Source organism: Etheostoma spectabile, chromosome 10, assembly GCF_008692095.1.
Source record: "Etheostoma spectabile isolate EspeVRDwgs_2016 chromosome 10, UIUC_Espe_1.0, whole genome shotgun sequence".
Lineage (NCBI taxonomy): Eukaryota > Metazoa > Chordata > Actinopteri > Perciformes > Percidae > Etheostoma > Etheostoma spectabile.
The window spans coordinates 21,293,046-21,299,934 of NC_045742.1; positions in this window are offsets into that span (position 1 = coordinate 21,293,046).

Below are 6,889 nucleotides of genomic sequence, written 5' to 3' on the forward strand. Positions count from 1 at the left end.
AACAAGCAAGCAAAGGAGTAGTTTCTACTGATACCTGCGGACCTGTTGCTGTACTGACGTCTGTGCATACCGCCTTCCAAAACATTTGTATTTTGTTACATTCCCACAAACAACGCAGCCTGGGACATACATGAGATTGGCATTTGGGACAATTTAGTGAGACTCCAGTTGTTGACTTACCATGGATATATGGCAGATATGGAGACCCGATGCAAAATATGTTGCAGCTCTCTATTTTGGAAGGCAATCGCATTATCTCATCCCATTCATCGCTGTCTATTCCACAGTTCAGCAAAGTACACCGCGATGCTCCTAAACATGTAAGTTTACCCAGTTTATAGCTTAACATCTCATAATAGTACTTAGATTGAAAATGCTTGTGCTGCTTACAGTTAAGGAGATATCTGTCTACTGGGTGTGAGTCATGTGAGGTTTCCAGTGAGTTGTTCTTCTTGTGCACAAAGTGTCTGTAAATATTTGTAAAAAAATCTTTGTTATGTATTATTTATACAGATATATAGTACTGAGCTTTCAGTGATTTGATTGTTTTGAATCTTCCATTCTTAAAGAGGTCAAAGATTCTGACTACACCTGTTTTTTGCCAAAGTGTAAAATTTGGACCCATTCCATGTGGCAAAACCTCAGGATCATCCTTCAGTGTTGTAATAAGATTGAAAGGCTGAGATATGTGGAATATTTTTGAAAGTTTTCACCAAGCTCACAATACATTGGTTCACTTCAAGCATTTTAAAATATAATAAGAATATAATAACAGGAAAACAGCTATACACTGTTCAGCAGCTCAATAAGACAATCCTAATACACTCTTGTAAAACTTTTAGTTTGTAATTATTGTTTATATAGCATTGTCTATATATATATATATATATATATATATATATATATATATATATATATACATATATACATATATACATGCAAACAGAGTACACAACATATTATAAACACAACATAAACTGCAGTTTTAAAAGGTACCACCAAACTGAGTCAACACACAAAACAACAAAAGTAGCACTCTCAGTGAAATTGATTTCTTTCATCATGTAGTTATTGTAACATTTGAAATATATCTCTTTTATTTGGTGCAGTCTAAAGTGTCTCTGCTGCTTGTTTGGTTTATTTTATGGCATTTGAGTGATTTTATTGTAGAATTTTTCACTGAGCTCTGGTAGCAAATAGAACTGGAAAGTTATTTCACAGCTAAAAAATATAAAATATGATAGTAAATTTAATATGAATATGAGGAATTTATCAGTGTGTACCTGCCTGAGGTGACGTAAAAAAGCCCACATGCACTCAATCAAATCGAATGCGGTAGTTCTACCTGATACCACCAGATGGAGACAACGCAACATACTTGCCACAGACAGGCATGATGTCAAAATAAATATTAAAGGCTGTTTTATTTTTCAATCAAAAACGGAAATCATACATAATGATTATAGAAAGGCAAATAACACACTCCAACCAGCTAAATGATTCTTTAAGCGCTGATGGGCTTATTTAAAATCAGAGGGATATCCAGCAGCCGGTGGACAGTTGTCTGAGAAGGGGATATCTCTGGAGGCTCCAGCAATGGTCAACAATCAGAAAGCTATTTACTGTGAGGATTAAGATGTGAATCTTATCATAATAAGGCCTCGCTCATTTCACTAGGGATTACATCCCTCATGATACAGGCCGTGACAAGATGTGAATTCATAGTGGAGCAGCTGCAACTCTGAACCACATGTCCTCCAAAAACCTTCTCTGGTGTGAAACACAGGAAGATCTCATTTTCATTATCATTGATGAAGTAAACCCTGATAAGTGAGCGCCATTTCAGCCGGAAAGTGTCACGCAGCTGTCAGTAGAGAGCAGTAGCGCTCTGCGTTTGGGGGCGAACTGAAAGTCAAGCAGCACGTGGCTGTTAGTCAGTTAAGATGAGCAACACTTTGTCCAATGACCTTTGTCACATTGCCGACTGAATTAAACTCGCTGCACAAAGTGAAGGCTGTTATGAAGTCATGTGGACATCTCAGAATCAAGCAGGGCTGCTTTCAATAAGTGATCCTTTAGAGAGTGCATGACCTTCCGTTTCTTTAGTGCCTGGAAAGTCAGGCAACTTCCTTGGAAAAGACGGGGGACTATTCACTATTTATCTTCATCTTCTTCTTGCCATCCTCTTCGACTTCATCTCTCTCCCACTGTCTTGAAACTGAGAAAGTTTCCCAAGTTCAATGATTCCCATGCTGTGAGTGGGATGATGCAGGGATTAGGAAGCACAAGATTTAGAGAGGAAAGAAAGATTGATAATTATGTCTGTCATCATCACGGTCACGAGGGTTAGCTCAACAAGATTATTTTGTTAGACAGAGTGACAGCCACAACCAACTTCACTTATAAGCGTGCCATCCCTGTAATTTGGCAGTAAAGATTGTTCATCAACCTTCAGTATGGATTTTCTATGGTCGATTAATGTAATTGGATTGAGAATCACTGATGTCTCAGTCTGATCTGACATCTGGGCTAATGTTATGATTTGCAGCAACAGGCTTTATCTGCATGTATGTGACTTTGAATTTTGGGCGTAGTTGAGCATTTGCGGTGTGTGTGTGTGTGTGTGTGTGTGTGTGTGGGTGTGTGTGTGTGTGTTTGTGTGTGTGTCTTTGTGTTTGAAGGAGAAAAAGACAGGAATTGAGAGAGTGAAAGAGCCTTGGGCGTTTAACCATCATGTTGACCTTGGGTCAAATTGACCCGTTTTCTTAAATCAATGTTCTTTTTAACTACCCAAAATAACATGACTGATTCCACACAACGCTCTTTGGCAAGAACAAACCTCTACTTTCATACATTTTGGGTCGTCTTATTCAATTTCATAGCATTTGAAAAAAAAAACTGAAGTGGTTTTGAAATAGTATTGAGTAAAAGTTGACATATTCCAGCCTGTGATTATCTATCAACATACTTTCCTTTAATTTTAGTTTAAATAATTCCTAATTTCTGCTTTTCTAACTCAAGCATTAGGTATAATTTCCGATAAATGAGGTTTATTGACCATAAATTCCAAAATAACTGTAAAACTAAAGTTAATAAGTCAGTGTTACGTAGTGCTGAAAACGTCCAAAAAGTGACAAACATTCAAAAAAGCATCAAAAGTGTTGAAAAAAGGGACAAAACGTAAGATTACGTTGTTTTTTTTTAAAACGATGAAAAGCATCAACAAAAGTGTTGATTTTCAATTTTGACGAGAAAACAACACAAGGGTTTAGGTGACAATGAGGTAGTAAGTCCTGCTCTACGAGGGCTGATGTACTGTATAGGTCAAGTCAAGTCATTTTATTTGTATGGCACATTCAAACAAACAACAGTTGTGCTTTACAGGTAGAGCATGGAAGGCAGAATCAATATGCCTTAAAGATACATCAATCAATCAATCAATCAAAATGTATTTATAAAGCACTCTACAACAACCAGCAGGTATCCAAAGTGCTTAACAAAATGAGTAAAATCACAACATACAATAGAAAGAGTGAACATAGAAAACAGTAAAATCAGAAAAGGTTACAAAGAAAACAAAAGAATTAAATTGTCACACCACTGCTACGAATTTAAAGCCAGACTGAACAGATGTGTTTTGAGTTTGGACCTAAAAAGAGCCACATCTGTAACAGTACGTAAATCAGGGGGTAACTTGTTCCAGAGTCTCGGGGCAGCAACGCCAAAAGCCTGATCACCCCACAATCAAGGATCACATAATCAAGTGTGCAATGTTCCATAAATATAGTTAGGCAAAAGTAAAGTCAAATAATGTAACATAGAATAAAACAACAATGGAACAGAATTTGCAAATACAAAAAGAAGAAGAAAAAGTTGAGTACAGTTCATTGCTCTGAAATAAAAAAAAAGAAAAAAAAAAAGAATGAATCATGGGGAGTTAAAAGCAAAAGAGTAAAAATGTGTCTTCAGATTTGATTTAAAACTGGCATTTGTATTACAAGATTTGATATGGGGTGGGAGGGAATTCCAGAGTGCCATGGCGGTAGAGTAAGTCAACGGGAGATCGGAAATATGCGGAGGGGCTTGATCATAGAGAGCTTTAAAAACAAAAAGGAAAACTTTAAAATGGATTCTTAATTTTACTGGGAGCCAATTCAGCTCAGCTGAAACGGGAGTTGTGTGGTCATACTTGTTGGTGCCAGTGAGGATTCTTTTTGCAGCATTCTAGACTTATTGGAGTATGTTTAAATTATATTGGGTTATGCCTGTGTATAGTGAGTTGCAGTATAAACATGAAGTAATGAAAGCATGAATGATTGTTTCAAGATCGTTCTTAGATAAAGTATTTCAGCTTAGCTACTGTTCTAAGCTAGTAAATACTACCTTTGACAACAGAGCTGGCTTGTTTATCAAAATTAAGAGAGCTGTCAAAGAGAACTCCCAGGTTTCTGACCTTGCACTACAAATTTAATGACCAAGGGCCAAGGACATTGCACAAGTTTTGTGTAGAGGTGGGGGATCCAAATAAAATCATCTCAGTTTTCTTGTCGTTCAAATGGAGGAAGCTTGTTGCCATCCAGGATTTAATGTCCTCCAAACAGCTAAATATTGCATTAATTGATGAAGTGCAGCCAGGGGAGATGGGTAAGTACAGTTGTGTATCATCAGCATAGCAATGATCATTTAAATTGTGCTTTTCAAGGACAGATCCATAGGGAGAATAACATGGGGCCAAGAACTGATCCTTGGGGAACGATGAATTCAATATCCAGTCAAGAGGAGGACTTAGTACCAAGTTTCACAGAGAAAGTTTGTTCTTTCAAGTATGATTTAAACCAGCTTAAGACAGAGCCTTGTAGTCCAACTCCATTTTTCCGGCGACCAATAAGAATGACATGATCAGTGGTGTCAAAAGCAGCGCTGAAATAAATAACCTTCATTATGAAAAGAGCATTTTTCTGCACCTGCCGACTAATTGTTCTCACACCGACACTCTGAATTGGTGTGATCTCTCCTTTGAAGGCACTAACCTGAGATGTGTGCGGGGGGGATTTAAAGGTGGTAATGAAACAGAAATTGAGGGAGGTATAGTAGGGGGGGGGGGGGGGGGGACTGCTGATGGTAAACTGAGAAGAGCTGATTCGCTCTTATAATACTTCAGTGATTTCCATCTTTAACGTGGGCTGCTCGTGTGCCAGAGGATTAGTGCCTCCTGCCTGACACTCCCTGTCCGTTCTGACTGCCCTTAACTCAGTCTTCCTGCACTTAGTAAAAAAATCAAGTGTTGATGTCATAAATTGTTGGATTTGTCCAAGATGTATATTCGCAAACCCAGAAGCTAAAAATGAATAGAAATCATTAACACCTTGTCCTTCATTGTGATCCTCAGTCTGCAAAGTGCAAGTAAGGGTGCCAAGGGAGGGTGCGATAGGTGAGCTTCTTGGCTGTGGGGAGCAGTGAACAGAGATGGATGAGACTAGTGAGATAAAGGTGAGGGGTGAGAAAGAAAGAAAAAGGGGGAGACTTGTAGGAACTGGAGTGTGCAGTCAAAGGGAGGAGAAAGCTGTTGTATAGAATGAGAGGTGGAAAGCATGTGTTATGCCTGTGATGGCATAATTATCTTCATCATGACCCACGGCTTTTACTATGCTGTAACCACAAATACACCACAAAGTTGTCTTTTTATTCATCCTCAAAAGAGATTTTCTATGTCTGAGTCCTGCTGCACTCCCATTTGTGAAAGATAACAAGCAAATTGTGTTTGGTTGATTTATTCAGTTTGAGACAGAGGGTAAACTGGCAGACGGGCAACGCCAGTGTTAAGTGCTGACTGACATGCCTGTGTGTGGACTGAACTTGCTTACAGGAATCAAAATCCCTTTCTAAATTGTTGGAAAACAAAAAAACAGATGGTGAAATATTTGCAAAATCAATGCACACACATGCTGTACCTTTTGTGCAAAAGCTTGTCTTGTTCTAAGGGGAGTGTTCGATTTTGTCTTCTTCAAGTCACTTTTGAAGAATAACACAAGATTCACTTGCACAGTTAACTATTTTAGCTTTGCTCTTTAAAACAGCAGTTAAGGAAATATGCTCTTTTGCTTTCGTGCCAACTGTTAGATGGGAAGACTGATACCACCCTCATGTTAGTAAGCCACCTATGGAGCTGAAGGCTGCAGCTGATAGCTTAGCACACAAAAAAAAAAAACAGAGCAAAAAAGCTGGCCTGACTTTGTTTAAAGGTAAAACCACAATAAAGATCGTACAAATCAGACAAAATATGTATGTGTTATTGAGCTTTTAGAGGTCATAGAACTTTATGTGCTATTGGTGGTCAGTCTGGTTAGCTGTTTCCTTAATTTCAGTCTTTATGTTAAGCTAAGCTAACCAGATGTACTGCAGCTTCATATTTTGCATACAGATATAATGGTGGTATGGATCTTCTCATCTAACTCTTGGCAAGAACACAAACAAGTATTTTCCCCAAATATCTACCCAAACGATTCCCTTTAGTAAAGTTCACAGAAGAAGCCCCAGTAGACAGGTAGCAGTGCAAATATCAACACAAAGGCTTTTAAAGCCTCAATTTTTAGTTTGTTGTTGGGTTTGACTAAGATCCCATGATGCCGTCTGTTTGAGTTTTGTTAGTTTGCAGCCTAGACACATTAGATACTGGTGTTTTATTGTCCCTGTGTACAGTAGAACAGTGATTTTGCATTCTATTGTTAAATGTAGAAATGACCAGGCCAAGTCTGTCACCCACATGAAGTATCACACAATAGATAGCAACCCAAACACAGTGCAGAACATGACAAAAAACCTCTGAAAAGATACAATACTTTAGATATAAAAAGTGGCCTTGACATCTGCAGGGCATCGGTAAACCAGA